Here is a 15,119-nt window from a genome sequence, read left to right as displayed (position 1 = left end):
CTGCTCTATTGCGCCTTGTACATGGAGGCTTTGACGGACTGTATTCTGCATTTATCACTATGTGTTGGTGCAGGAGCAGTTCCGTACTATGGGCCTGATGCAGACTTGAAAAAACCTCAAGTACGGCTGTGCAGAGATGCACCCATCCACCCATCAATGTTTACAAAGCTTCAATGCACTTACGAGCTGGTTTTGTGTAAGTGTGCGTACGGCTGCCATAAGCCTGGCGCATGCGCTACAGACGCTGGGAGCATCTTGACATCCTTTTTCCGCAGGTGCATTTTTATTCCATAAATTACAACCAAGTTGTGCCTCACAGCGCTGGGGTCATGAGTTAAATTCCCGACCATGGTCTTATCTGTGAGGTGTTTGTATGTTCTCCCCGTGTTTGCGTGGGTTTCCTCCGGGTGCTCCGGTTTCCTCCCACACTCCAAAAACATACTGGTTAATTGGTTGCTATTAAATTGACCCTAATCTCTGTGTCTCTCTGTCTGTGTGCGTATGTTAGGAAATTTAGACTGTAAGCCCCAACGGGGCAGGGACTGATGTGAGTGAGTTCTCTGTACAGCGCTGCGGAATTAGTGGCGCTATATAAATAAATGGTGATGATGATGATGCATCAGGCCCTATGTGTAAGGCGCAGCTCAGGAACCGCTCGGCCTGACGCCAGTATTAGGCTGTCACCAGATGGAACATTGTTCCACTAGTAAAATAGTAAAATGGGTTATTTGGAAGCTCCTCCCGAGGATGCTGGAATCCGCCCGATCACAGCACTCACGCTTCACGGTAAAACGCCAAAATACGTCACTTTTTCCGCCAACTGCAGATTCCACATTCAACACTATTATAATTTTAAAAAGTCCGCTCTATATTGGACTTCAGGTTATTCACTCAAGTTTTGCTAATATAGGTCTTGAATATGTTATAAACTGTTTTACTAGGAAGTAGTACATTACTATTAGTTTTGGATCTTAGGAGCGGACGTGTATGTGTTTGATGGTACTGTATATCCATTACTGGTATTTAGGTAATTACTGAGGCTGGGCTGATAATGCCCATCTCCGCCCCACTGATCTCCCCCTCTCTCTCTCCGTCCTCCTCCCACTCTCCAGGACTCCTTCATGTCCATTCAACTGATACCTCAATGCCTGATTACCCCCTACCCTTCCGGTGCTGCCCCCCTTGAAGGTCCCTCATTGTGGACACAAGCACACCTGCCAAGCATCCCCCAACAATTCATTAAGCTCCCTCCTCCTCCCTTTTGCTCAAACATTAATTGCATTTCAGTCTCAGTGACTTGTCCTAATCCTGTACAGGAAGCCCCAATCTATCTCAGGTTTGGAAACATTATTCAACATTATTCAAAGTCACAGGTCATCATCATTATCCTTTATTTATATAGCGCCACTAATTCCGCAGCGCTGTACAGAGAACTCACTCACATCAGTCCCTGCCCCATTGGAGCTTACAGTCTAAATTTCCTAACATACACACAGACACACACACACACACACACACACACACACACAGACAGACAGAGAGGGAGAGACTAGGGTCAATTTTGATAGCAGCCAATTACTCTACCAGTATGTTTTTTGGAGTGTGGGAGGAAACCGGAGCACCCGGAGGAAACCCACGCGAACACAGGGAGAACATACAAACTCCACACAGAAGGTCCCTTCCTTACAATCACACAACTGCCCCCAAAATAGGAAGAATGGAGTTGAAATGGGTTATTGCTGACATGAACTTTCATCCTGTTTAGCCCCTAAAACGTTTTTCTTTCCTGAGCTTTCTTAATAAAAATAGACAGTTTTATAACCTTTCTATATTCTCTTCAGATAGGATTATATCCTTCTGTTTTAATAACAAGGATTGATTCAGTCAGAAAGAAGTTGCGTAAAAAACCCCATAATGAGTATTCTGTAAAAGGGACGTATGGTTTTAGCGTTAAATGAGCCACGCCCATTTTGTACTCATTAGTCTGAATTTCGTTCCGTGTGGGCCCTGGCGAAGCTTCCACATGTTGGGGCTTTCATTTGGCTCTTTTTCCTGGTGCCCTCACAGTTACTTCTGTGATCTCACTAATCGTTGAACTGTTAAATTTAGTGACGACAATCTTTTTTAAACAGCCAGTAAAAAGAAAATGATCTCAATGTGATAAAAACCACAATTCAGGTAACAAAGTAGTATAAAAAAAGAAGTAAAATAAGAATTAGTTTTAGAAGGAGGGCGTTTATATCATGATCAAGAAGGGAATGCGGGGACGTGGCGTGAGGATCGCCACATATATTGCTCTGCGGGGACATGGCGTGAGGATCGCCCCACATATTGCTCTGCGGGGACATGGCGTGAGGATCGCCCCACATATTGCTCTGCGGGGACTTAGTGTGAGGTACGCCCCACATATTGCTCTGCAAGGACTCGGCGTGAGGATCGCCCTACATATTGCTCTGCGGGGACTTAGTGTGAGGATCACCCCATATATTGCTCTGCAAGGACTTAGCGTGAGGAACGCCCCACATATTGCTCTGCGGGGACTTGGGGTGAAGATCGCCCCACATATTGCTATGCGGGGACTTGGTGTGAGGATCGCCTCACATATTGCTATGCGGGGACTTGGTGTGAGGATCGCCTCACATATTGCTCTGCGGGGACTTAGCGTGAGGAACGCCCCACATATTGCTCTGCGGGGACTTGGGGTGAAGATCGCCCCACATATTGCTATGCGGGGACTTGGGGTGAAGATCGCCCCACATATTGCTCTGCGGGGACTTGGTGTGAGTATCGCCTCACATATTGCTCTGTGGGGACTTGGTGTGAGGATCGCCCCACATATTGCTATGCGGCGACTTGGTGTGAGGATCGCCTCACATATTGCTCTGTGGGGACTTGGTGTGAGGATCGCCCCGCATATTGCTTTGTGGGGACTTAGTGTGAGGATCGCCCTATATATTGCTATGCGGGGACTTGGTGTGAGGATCGCCTCACATATTGCTCTGTGGGGACTTGGTGTGAGGATCGCCTCACATATTGCTCTGTGGGGACTTGGTGTGAGGATCGCCCCATATATTGCTCTGTGGGGACTTGGTGTGAGGATCGCCTCACATATTGCTATGCGGGGGCTTGGTGTGAGGATCGCCTCACATATTGCTCTGCGCGGACTTGGTGTGAGGATCGCCCTATATATTGCTCTGTGGGGACTTGGTGTGAGGATCGCCCTATATATTGCTCTGTGGGGACTTGGTGTGAGGATCACCCCACATATTGCTTTGTGGGGACTTAGTGTGAGGATCGCCCCATATATTGCTCTGCAGGGACTTGGGGTGAGGATTGCCCCATATATTGCTCTGCGGGGACCTAGCATGAGTATCGCCTCATATATTGCTCATTGGACAGGGGAGATGGAGGCCGCCTGGATGTGAGAGTAGAGAGATATTTTCTCCTCTGAGTATAGGTCAACAGATTTATTTTCCATACACTATGATAAATCTGTATTAGCTAAATAGAGACTGGTCCCTTCTAACAAATTTATTGTTTATACATATATACAAAGCAAGAAATGGAATAATTATAATAACAACATCTATATTAGTTCATAAATATACATGCAACTCCCCACCCCCCCAAACACACACACACACACACACACACGTGCGCACACACACACACACACACACACACACGCTTGTGAGGCTTAAACCACATAAGTTTTTATTGTACTTACACTTCCGATGCAAGAGAAAATTGGATTTACCAGCTAAGAAAATATTTGCATTTGCAGAGTGAGAGAAGTGGAAGGGGGACACTTCTAACATCCATTGTCCACCCCACTGACCCATCCAAAAAGGGATTTAAACAGGGCTTATCCTCCTAATCCATTTTATCTCTGAGACCCATTATGCTCTACTCATTTTGGCCTTTTTAGACTTTTAAATCTGATCTCTTTTTTTTTTTGGTCCAGCAACTGCTTAAATATTCAAGGTGCCCTAATTCCCTATAGAGCTTCTTTAAACTCATCTCTCTCCCCCAAAAGAAGCGGCTTTGGGTTCCATAGAAACAGTAGATTACACCTAAAAATCCTTAAAAAACAGGAAATGCCTTTAGACTGATTGTGGATAAAGGGACAGGGACTTTCATTAGAGGTATATGTGAGCGATTACATATAATGTATATGGCAAACCAGATGTAGCTTTATGTATGCAACACTGACAGCAGCGGAATATATATATATATTTCAGCAGTGTTCAAAGGAACACACCAGCACTAGTAAAAAAAGAAAATATTTAATTAAAAAATAAGTGAAAAGATATCTTCTTCATCATCACCATTTATTTATATAGAGCCACTGATTCCGCAGTGCTGTACAGAGAACTCACTCACATCAGTCCCTGCCCTATTGGAGCTTACAGTCTAAATTCCCTAACACACACACACACACACACACACAGAGACTAAGGGCAATTTGATAGCAACAAATTAACCTACTAGTATGTTTTTGGAGTGTGGGAGGAAACCGGAGGAAACCCACACAAACACGAGGAGAACATACAAACACCACACAGATAAGGCCATGGTTGGGAATTGAACTCATGACCCCAGTGCTGTGAGGCAGAAGTGCTAACCACTAAGCCACCGTGCTGCCTAGCTATTTATATAGTGACGCTAATTCTGCAGCGCTGTACAGAGAACTCACTCACATCAGTCCCTGCCCCATTGGAGCTTACAGTCTAAATTCCCTAACACACACACACACACATACACACACACGGCAATTAAGGGCAATTTGATAGCAGCCAAGTGCTACCTAACAATCATTTCAGTATTCCTAACTTCCTTCTGGTCTGTTCCTTTGTACACTGCTGAACTATACTTATCTTTCTGGACCTTGCTCAGTCATTTATTGTTTATGGATTGTATACAATGCTTCCTTGCTCTGGAATCTTTATATTTCTATATATTCATTAATATACAAGCATAAACTGCTGCAACGTATTGATTGATTGATTAGTGATGTGGTATGAGCTTTCACAGAATTATGGTAGTGTACAGTCAGTAACTTCCGAGGGCTTATCACAAGACATACTAACATTTCAGCCTGGGTAGGAGAGGCTCTAAAATGGCTTCTTCATCTGAGTCCTAAAGTCCTAGGAAGAAAGACACAGTTTTTCAGTGGTGAGACTCCTCTTTCAGTTCCCAACATTTACCACTCACTTCCACAGTACTGCTGATTTTTAGCTATGTGAACAAACCTTAGACAAAATATTCTCTTTCTAAACGACTTTGTGTCTATATCTGTGATCGACTTGGAAAAAGATGGCGTCATTGAGCGTTCCTTCATCATCATCATCATTTCTTTATATAGCGCCACTAATTCCGCAGTGCTGTACAGAGAACTCACTCACATCAATTCCTGCCCCATTGGAGCTTACAGTCTAAATTCCCTAATAGAGACACACACACACACACACATACACACACACAGACAGACAGAGGGGGAGACAGACAGACAGAGAATGAGAGACTGAGGTCAATTTTGATAGCAGCCAATTAACCTACTAGTATGTTTTTAGAGTGAGGGAGGAAACCGGAGCACCCGGAGGAAACCCATGCAAACACGGGGAGAACATACAAACTCCACACACTTAAGGCCATGGTCAGGAATTGAACTCATGACCCCAGTGCTGTGAGGCAGAAGTGCTAACCACTAGTCCCTTCTCTCAGCCAATCAGAGAGCAGAAACTAGCCTGGAGAACCGTTTAATGCACATTCTGGCAGAGGCCGCCTAGGACATCTCGTATGTGTATTTTTGGCTCTCTTCTGTGTTTTTCAGCCATATATTTGTACAATCCAGTAGAGCCAATTTACTGGTACACCACTGTATTGAATGCACAGAGAGCAGCATATGAAGGCAACTAACAGAAACAGGTCTGCCTAATTACATAACTACATTTTATTATTATTATTATCATTATCCTTTATTTGTTAGGCGCCACAAGGTTTCCGCAGCGCCGTACACAGTACAGACAGTAGACTAAAACAGGGTAAAACAGTACAAAACAATAAACAAAATACCAATACTTCAGAATCTCCAGTCTGGCTAACGCAGCAGACACGGAGCAGAAGAACAGGTAGGGAGACAGGAGGGAAGAGGGCCCTGCTCAGGTGAGCTTACATCCTAAGGGAGGGAAAACAGAACAGGCACAAGGGGAGCGAGATGAGGCAAGGGGAGAGCGAGTGGAGGAGATGAAGGGGTTATGCGGATGGTTGGTAGGCTTTAAGGAAGAGGTGGGTATTTAGCGCACGTTTGAAGGAGCAGAGTAGGAGAGAGGCGGATGGAACGAAGGAGGTCATTCCATACATGTCTGAAACCACTGAAAGAAGTATAAAAGATAAAACAATATGCAGTCAAAGTTACAGGATGGTGTGTGCAACGTAACAAACTGAAGTCATCAGAGGTTGAAGCTCCACGCATGTGCATGCGTACGTACCTACGTACGTCGCTTTTCAGAGCTGAAGATGCGTCCCGGTCTAAATGAGTAGCAGATACGTCCGCTTGACAACAGACACAAAAATCTCTTATTATGTGTTACGAATGCAAATGGTATGAAGCATAGTTTAAACATGAATAACTGAGCTAATACAGCAGGAACAACTTCCAAAAAAAAATAAATTCTAATCTTTGCTACAACATGCTCAGCAAATCCTAATCTAGGGCAACCTCCCACATCATAATCACAGGGTCATAGGGGTGTGGCCACACCTGTTGCGTCAACATGGCCCCCCCCCCCCCCCCCCCCCGCTGCAATAGGCTGCAAATAATGATGTATAGCTGATGGGGTGGGACCTAAGGGTGCAATCTGCGTGACCACGCCCCACGGACTCTGCAGCGAGATCTCCCCTCCCGGAAAGGAGATCTAAAAATTTGGCAACTATGGAGTACGTCTCACTCTGAATTGGGCCTTATAACTGTAAGCCTTTTATTTCCTATACTCTTGGATGATCCAATATTGCCCCTTGGTGGCAGTGTGCTGATGCAAATATTATAATAATCATCATCATCATCATCATTTATTTATATATCACCACTATTTCCACTGTACAGAGAACTTATTCACATCGGTCTCTGCCCCATTGGAGCTTACAGTCTAAATTCCCTAATATAGACACACACTCACTCAGACAGAGAATAGGGTCAATTTTTGATAGCAGCCAATTAACCTAACAGTATGTTTTTGGAGTGGGGGAGGAAACCGCACCCGGACGAAACCCATGCAAACACAGAGAGAACATACAAACTCCACACAGATAAGGCCATGGTCAGGAATTGAACTCATGACTCCAGTGATGTGAGGCAGAGGTGCTAACCACTAGGCCACTGTGCTGCCCACAAGGATGACCTTTAATGTGACTGTGCTCTGGTTTTCCCTATGGGTCAGTGGACTGACCAATTATTTATACTTAAATAAGACATACACTGTTTGTTTGTTTTTAAATAGTTAAATCCCACAGAAGAGAATCTGCAAATATTGATATTCCTTTGCAGTCTCATGGTTGAAGAACAGCATTTACATAAATCTTCCCTGGAGCACTAAGATTTCAGGTACGGACAAAGCGTTCACATTTCCAGTCCCCTTTTCTTTACAAAAAAAGAGCACAATGACACCACAAAGCCTATTTTCCCATCATTTGCATTCCTGATGAACAATATTAACAGGACGAGTTGTAATAAGTTTAGATAATTTCTGGGATATATGTTGAGTAGATTTTATGACCTGAGCAAACTTCAGTACTAACCAAAAGATGAAGTGATACTGGACGGAGATTGATACACAACTTTTCTAATGAAAACCCTACACAAGAGATCAGGGCCAGCTCCAGGGCTAGCTGCATTAAGTTTAGAAATTATACTTTTATTATTAACTGCGGAAAAAATCAACTAAAAAAATACTTCACAAAAGAGAAACAAAATAATACCAGGGCCTCTCAAGGATATGACTGAAATAATACAGTGTCATTTATTTATATAGCCCCATTCCCCCCCCCCCCCCCACACACAGATATATACATATCTATACATATATATATATACATATCTATTAGACTGTTACCCCACACCACATTGCTCTGCTCCTTCGTCACATTGTTCCCCTTCATCATATTGTTAATGTTCTTCATCATACTGTTCCACTTCTTCACACTGTGCCCTTTATTCACACTGTGCCCCCTTTATCAAACTGTTCCCCTTCATCATATTGCTCCCCTCCTGCATAACACTGTTCCCCTCCTTCATCACACAATGCCTGCTTCATCACAATATTCCCCTTCATCACACTGTTCCTCATCTATCAGACTGTTCCGACTTCATCACACTGTGCCCCTTTATCACACTGTGCTCCCTTCACTACACTATGCCTGCTTCATCACACTGTTCTTCCTTTATCACACTATTCCTGCTTCATCACATTGTGCACCATCATCATACTATGCCCCTACATAACATTGTGCCTGCTTCATCACACTGTTCACCCTTCATCACACTGTTCACCCTTCACCGCACTGTTCACCCTTCACCTCACTGTGCCTGCTTCATCACACTGTTCACCCTTCACCACACTGTTCACCCTTCACCACACTGTTCACCCTTCACCACACTGTGCCTGCTTCATCACACTGTTCACCCTTCACCCCACTGTGCCTGCTTCATCACACTGTTCACCCTTCACCACACTGTGCCTGCTTCATCACACTGTTCACCCTTCACCCCACTGTGCCTGCTTCATCACACTGTTCACCCTTCACCACACTGTGCCTGCTTCATCACACTGTTCACCCTTCACCACACTGTTCACTCTTCACCACACTGTTCACCCTTCACCACACTGTGCCTGCTTCATCACACTGTTCACCCTTCACCACACTGTGCCTGCTTCATCACACTGTTCACCCTTCATCAGACTGTTCACCCTTCACCCCACTGTGCCTGCTTCATCACACTGTTCACCCTTCACCCCACTGTGCCTGCTTCATCACACTGTTCACCCTTCACCACACTGTGTTTGCTTCATCACACTGTTCACCCTTCATCACACTGTTCACCCTTCACCCCACTGTGCCTGCTTCATCACACTGTTCACCCTTCACCACACTGTGCCTGCTTCATCACACTGTTCACCCTTCATCACACTGTTCACCCTTCACCCCACTGTGCCTGCTTCATCACACTGTTCACCCTTCATCACACTGTGCCTGCTTCATCACACTGTTCACCCTTCACCACACTGTGCCTGCTTCATCACACTGTTCACCCTTCATCACACTGTTCACCCTTCACCCCACTGTGCCTGCTTCATCACACTGTTCACCCTTCATCACACTGTGCCTGCTTCATCACACTGTTCACCCTTCACCACACTGTGCCTGCTTCATCACACTGTTCACCCTTCACCACACTGTTCACCCTTCACCACACTGTGCCTGCTTCATCACACTGTTCACCCTTCACCCCACTGTGCCTGCTTCACCCCACTGTGCCTGCTTCATCACACTGTTCACCCTTCACCACACTGTGCCTGCTTCATCACACTGTTCACCCTTCATCACACTGTTCACCCTTCACCCCACTGTGCCTGCTTCATCACACTGTTCACCCTTCACCCCACTGTGCCTGCTTCATCACACTGTTCACCCTTCACCACACTGTGTTTGCTTCATCACACTGTTCACCCTTCATCACACTGTTCACCCTTCACCCCACTGTGCCTGCTTCATCACACTGTTCACCCTTCATCACACTGTGCCTGCTTCATCACACTGTTCACCCTTCATCACACTGTTCACCCTTCACCACACTGTTCACCCTTCACCACACTGTTCACCCTTCACCACACTGTTCACCAGGGCCTGATTAAGGGTTCTGGCCGCCCTAGGCTAATACGGCCGCAGCGCCCCCCCCCCCCTCCTCCGAATATATAGGTGTATAGGAACACTCCTGAATATGAATGTTCAGGTGTATTCTCCAGCATTCAAATTTAGACAGATTGTGCCATTGTCTCTTACCTGTCCTTGCTCTTCTCTCTTGCAACTTTGTTATCCTCTCGCTGGCTTCTGGAAAGTTGGCGTCCTTTTTTGAAAATGCAAAAATGTATTATAATGCAAACCCTGAATGATTAGGCCCTTTAGTTAAAACAAAACACTCCATTATGGCCAGCTAAAAGTACCCCATTGGACAGGCATATATAAGCAATATCTGAATATTTGTTGTCAATCAAATACAAACCTCTACCAGCCCCTTCTCACTAATATTTAGTATTCTAGTGATTGCTGAGACCACCCATGTGACCACCACACAATCATGAGATTCTGCCCCCCCAAAGCTGCTCTATTTTTTAAATACCCCCTGCAGCCATTTTCCTTAACCACAACCCCCCCCCCCCGCACAGCCATTTTCCTTAACCCCTGCTGCAGCCATTTTCTTTACCTCCCACCCTGCATCCATCCCCCTTGCAGCTATTTTCCTTACCTCCACTCTGCTAGCTAGCTATCCCCCCCCCCGTCACATCAAGACTCCCCCAGTCACATATATCAGCCCCCCTCCTCTGCCCTCCTTCATACATATCAACCTCTCTACCTCCCTATAGATTTTCATGGCAGCCCCCCCCTCCCACCCTATAGATTTGTATGACAGTCCCCCTCTCCCTCCCTATACATATGCATGACAGTCCCCCTCTCCCTCCCTATAGATATGCAGGGTAGTCCCCCCCTCCCTATAGATATGCAGGGTAGTTCCCCCCTCCCTATAGATATGCAGGGTAGTTCCCCCCCTCCCTATAGATATGCAGGGTAGTTCTCCCCCTCCCTATAGATATGCAGGGCAGTTCCCCCTCCCTATAGATTTGCAGGGCAGTTCTCCCCCTCCCTATAGATATGCAGGGCAGTTCCCCCCCTCCTTATAGATTTGCAGGGCAGTTCTCCCCCTCCCTATAGATATGCAGGGCAGTTCCCCCCCTCCTTATAGATATGCAGGGCAGTTCCCCCCCCCTCCCTATAGATATGCAGGGCAGTTCCCCCCCTCTCCCTATAGATATGCAGGGCAGTTCCCCCCCCCTCCCTATAGATATGCAGGGCAGTTCCCCCCCCCTCCCTATAGATATGCAGGGCAGTTCCCCCACCCCTCCCTATAGATATGCAGGGCAGTTCCCCCCCCCCTCCCTATAGATATGCAGGGCAGTTCCCCCCCCTCCCTATAGATATGCAGGGCAGTTCCCCCCCCTCCCTATAGATATGCAGGGCAGTTCCCCCCCCTCCCTATAGATATGCAGGGCAGTTCCCCCCCCTCCCTATAGATATGCAGGGCAGTTCCCCCCCCCTCCCTATAGATATGCAGGGCAGTTCCCCCCCCTCCCTATAGATATGCAGGGCAGTTCCCCCACCCCTCCCTATAGATATGCAGGGCAGTTCCCCCCCCCATCCTATAGATATGCAGGGCAGTTCCCCCCCCTCCCTATAGATATGCAGGGCAGTCCCCCCCCCCCTCCCTATAGATATGCAGGGCAGTTCCCCCCTTCACTTACCTGTAGTTGTGCCAGCATCGCTCCTCTCCTCAGATCAGCAGATAGGAAGTGAAGACGTCCTGCTTCCTGTCTGCTGCACAGCAACAGGCAGCCTGGCGATTGGCTGTGTGTTGCTAACCACTGACCACCAATGCCTTTGATCGTCGAGCCCTCCACCCCCCCACGGCGATCCCCAGCGGCGACCCCCCCCTCCCCCCCCCCCCCCCGAAAAAAAAATGAATGAAGAAAAAAAAAAAAATTTAAAAAAAAAAATTAAAAATACCCACAGTGCAGCGCCCCCCGGGACCCAGCGCCCCAGGCTGCAGCCTGGTCAGCCTAGTGGTTGATCAGGCCCTGCTGTTCACCCTTCATCACACTGTTCACGCTTCATCACACTGTGCCTCCTTTATCACACTTTTCTCCTCCTTTCTTTGCTTACCTTCCTATGACCATCTTTTCTTCTGTCTTCTCTTCTGACTCCTTACAGTGTCGGGATATAATAATGACAACACAGCCGATGGTGATAAGGAGGGAGAAGAGTGCCAGAATGCATGATACCTACCCCTGTGAGCCAACCCCTGGCCTAGGTTCTGAATGTCGTGCCGGATGCCCCCCTAGTTCTCAGCGCACTGCATGGCTGCATGTGACAATCGTGCCTTTAGCTGGTTCCACAAGTGGCCCCTGGCTGTCTGTGCCACAAGGTGCATTATGCAGTTGTTCACTCTATTTGGAGGTCTCTGATTGGCTGAGAGAAGGGACGCTCAATAGCGCCATCTATTCAAAGTCAATGACAAAGATAGACTATCTGCTCCCTAACACAAAGGGCCTGAGTCATTAAGGAGAGTAAAGCATAGAAAAGGGGCAACTTTGCACCTGGGGAAAACCATGTTGCACTGGAGGGAGAGGTAAATTTAAAATGTGATGGCAGATTTATAGTTGGCATGTCCTATATTAACTTTAAATTTCAGTGTAAAAATAAAGCTATCAAGAATTTGTATGCTACATAAAAAAACAGCCAGTATTTTACTTATGTGCAAAATAATAAACTAATGTGCACCCCTTGCATTGTAACATGGTGGGCCTGATTTATTAAGGAAAGATTTCTCCTGGACAAAACCATGTTACAATGCAAGGGGTGAAAATTATTTTGCACATAAGATAAATATTGGCTGTTATTTCATGTAGCACACAAATACTTGATAGCTTTATTTTTAGGGGCATATTCAATTAGCTTTTAAAATCGCGGTAACGCGCCGGAACAGCCGCGAAACGTAATACACGTTACCGCAATAACGTGGATTTTCGTTCGCAGCCCATAGGGTTGCGTATGAAAATCTGCGTTAATGCGGTACCGTAAAACCGGCAAGAACGCGCACTTTTCGCGGTAACGCGCGTTACCGCGAATCGGAAAGCTAATTGAATATGCCCCTTAGACTGAAATTTAAAATTGATCTAGGACATGCCCTACCCCAACTATAAATCTGCCATCACATTTTAAATTTACCTTCCTCTCTAATGCAACATGGTTTTGCCCAGGTGCAAAGTACTCATTTCTTTTTTTTTTTGCTTTGCTCTCCTTAATGACGCAGGCCCTAAGCCTAAGTCATTTAGGGAGAGAACATTTTCTCTTAGGGTTGTTCCCACAGCTAGTTGTTTTCTCAGAACAGTGCAAGTTCCCTAATGCAAGTAAAATAAAAGTGAATAGAGAAAATATAAACAATATTTTCATGTGGTCTGTTTGTTTTTTGCTAAATCCTGGAAATATTAAATCCTGGGGCTAAATATTTATTTTACAGACAGTTATTTAACATGTGAGTCATTGTGTATTGACTGTTTTTTCCTTGCACAAACTACCACTATAAAAACATTTACTGATGGTTTTACCTGTGAGCTCATATCAATGTAACCTATAAGACCCGTTTAATATATTGTATATAATGCATGGTTTAAAGTCATCCTGATAGTTTTGTGCATCAGTGTCCCCTCCTACCAGACCCCCCAGCTACCTACACTCTAGATCTAATGCATCAGTCACTCATTGAAATAAAGACTGAGCCAGAAATTGGGAAGTGTGTACATTGGATTACTGCCTGGAGTCAGCCTCCTCTGATTGGCCAGTGTGTGTGAGTGCTCTCTACGGATTGGTTCATGTCACTGTATAGAGAATAAGCTGTGCAGGTGGTGGTCCTGTATAAATAAGTAGGGCCTCTCAGATCCCATTAGTGTATTAACATGCATCTAAAGGAAGAGCAGACACTATAGAGTCACACAATCGGGACAATGAGGATTGAGACTGAAGGAAAATCTCTGGAAGCCCCAAGAAAGGTAAATAATTTTGATAAATCATCTGTTAAATAATGTTATGGAATATATAACACTCTCCAAACACAGAATTAATGCTGTATTAAATACTTTTCCATATTAAAAACAGGGACTGTTAGTTCCACATATTGCAATATATGTTAAGCTGACCAACTCACGCTAAAGTCTTCCACTAATGGTCAGTCCTAACATGATCAAATGCTATGCTATTTTATCTGGGCTTAAGGCTTACCTGCACACAGCTTTTAAAGGCAAGTCTTTCAAAAGCACTAGCAGCCATGGGAGACCTGGGACTCACCTGGCACAAGTTGGAATTAATTAATGTAAAGAATGGGGTGCAAGTGTCATGGGACTTACATTGTATAAACAAAAACAGACATAGATCCTCTGCATTCTCCATGTACAGACTGGGGTGCAAGAGGGGGTTGCCCACATTTCTTTACATTAATTAATTCCAACTTGTGTCAGGTGAGTCCCAGGTCTCTAGTGCTTGGGAAAGACTTGCTTTTAAAAGCTCCGTGCATAAATTGCAATATGTGGAACTAACATTCCCTGTTTTTCATATAGAAAAGTATTTAGCACAGCATTAATTATGTGTTTGGAGAGTTCAGAGTGTCCCTGTTTTTTGCTTATACAATGTGGGCAACCCCCTCTTGCACCTCAGTCTGTACATGGAGAGGATCTACGTATGTTCAATTAATTTCTAGAATTTAGAACCTTATTATATTCATTATTAGACTTTGTTTATAAGGTGCCCTCATAGGCGCCGTACATAGGGATTAGAATATACAACAAAATAACATAATTACAAAAGTGACAAAATGATATAAACTGGCACAACAAACTTACATAATTACAACCTGCAAAACGACATCATTATGTGAGGAGAACACTAGGAGAGAGGCCCTGCTCGTTAGAGCTTACATTTCCACTTGTAATCTAGATGTAAACATCTTGTGGGGTTTGCACTAAAAAAAAAAAATGTTATCAAAAAGTGTTTGTTTTTTTTTTCAAAAAAATATTTTCTGTTCAATATCTGTCCTTAAAACACACAAAGGGACATATTTAATTGTACGGATTCCCCGCCGCGTTAAAACTACTACCGTTATTATGTTAATAGTTAGCTGTATAAATCCAGCGAGAAAACTACCGTAATAACGGTTCTTCCGCGCACTATTACCGTAATGACAGTAGTAGTGCGCAGAGCGCGGGATTTTCGGCGTTTCCGCCGACACTTGAATATGC

The sequence above is a fragment of the Mixophyes fleayi genome, chromosome 4, assembly GCF_038048845.1.
Source record: "Mixophyes fleayi isolate aMixFle1 chromosome 4, aMixFle1.hap1, whole genome shotgun sequence".
NCBI lineage: Eukaryota > Metazoa > Chordata > Amphibia > Anura > Limnodynastidae > Mixophyes > Mixophyes fleayi.
The sequence above is the reverse complement of the archived record's forward strand: the minus strand, read 5'-3'. Positions refer to the sequence as shown.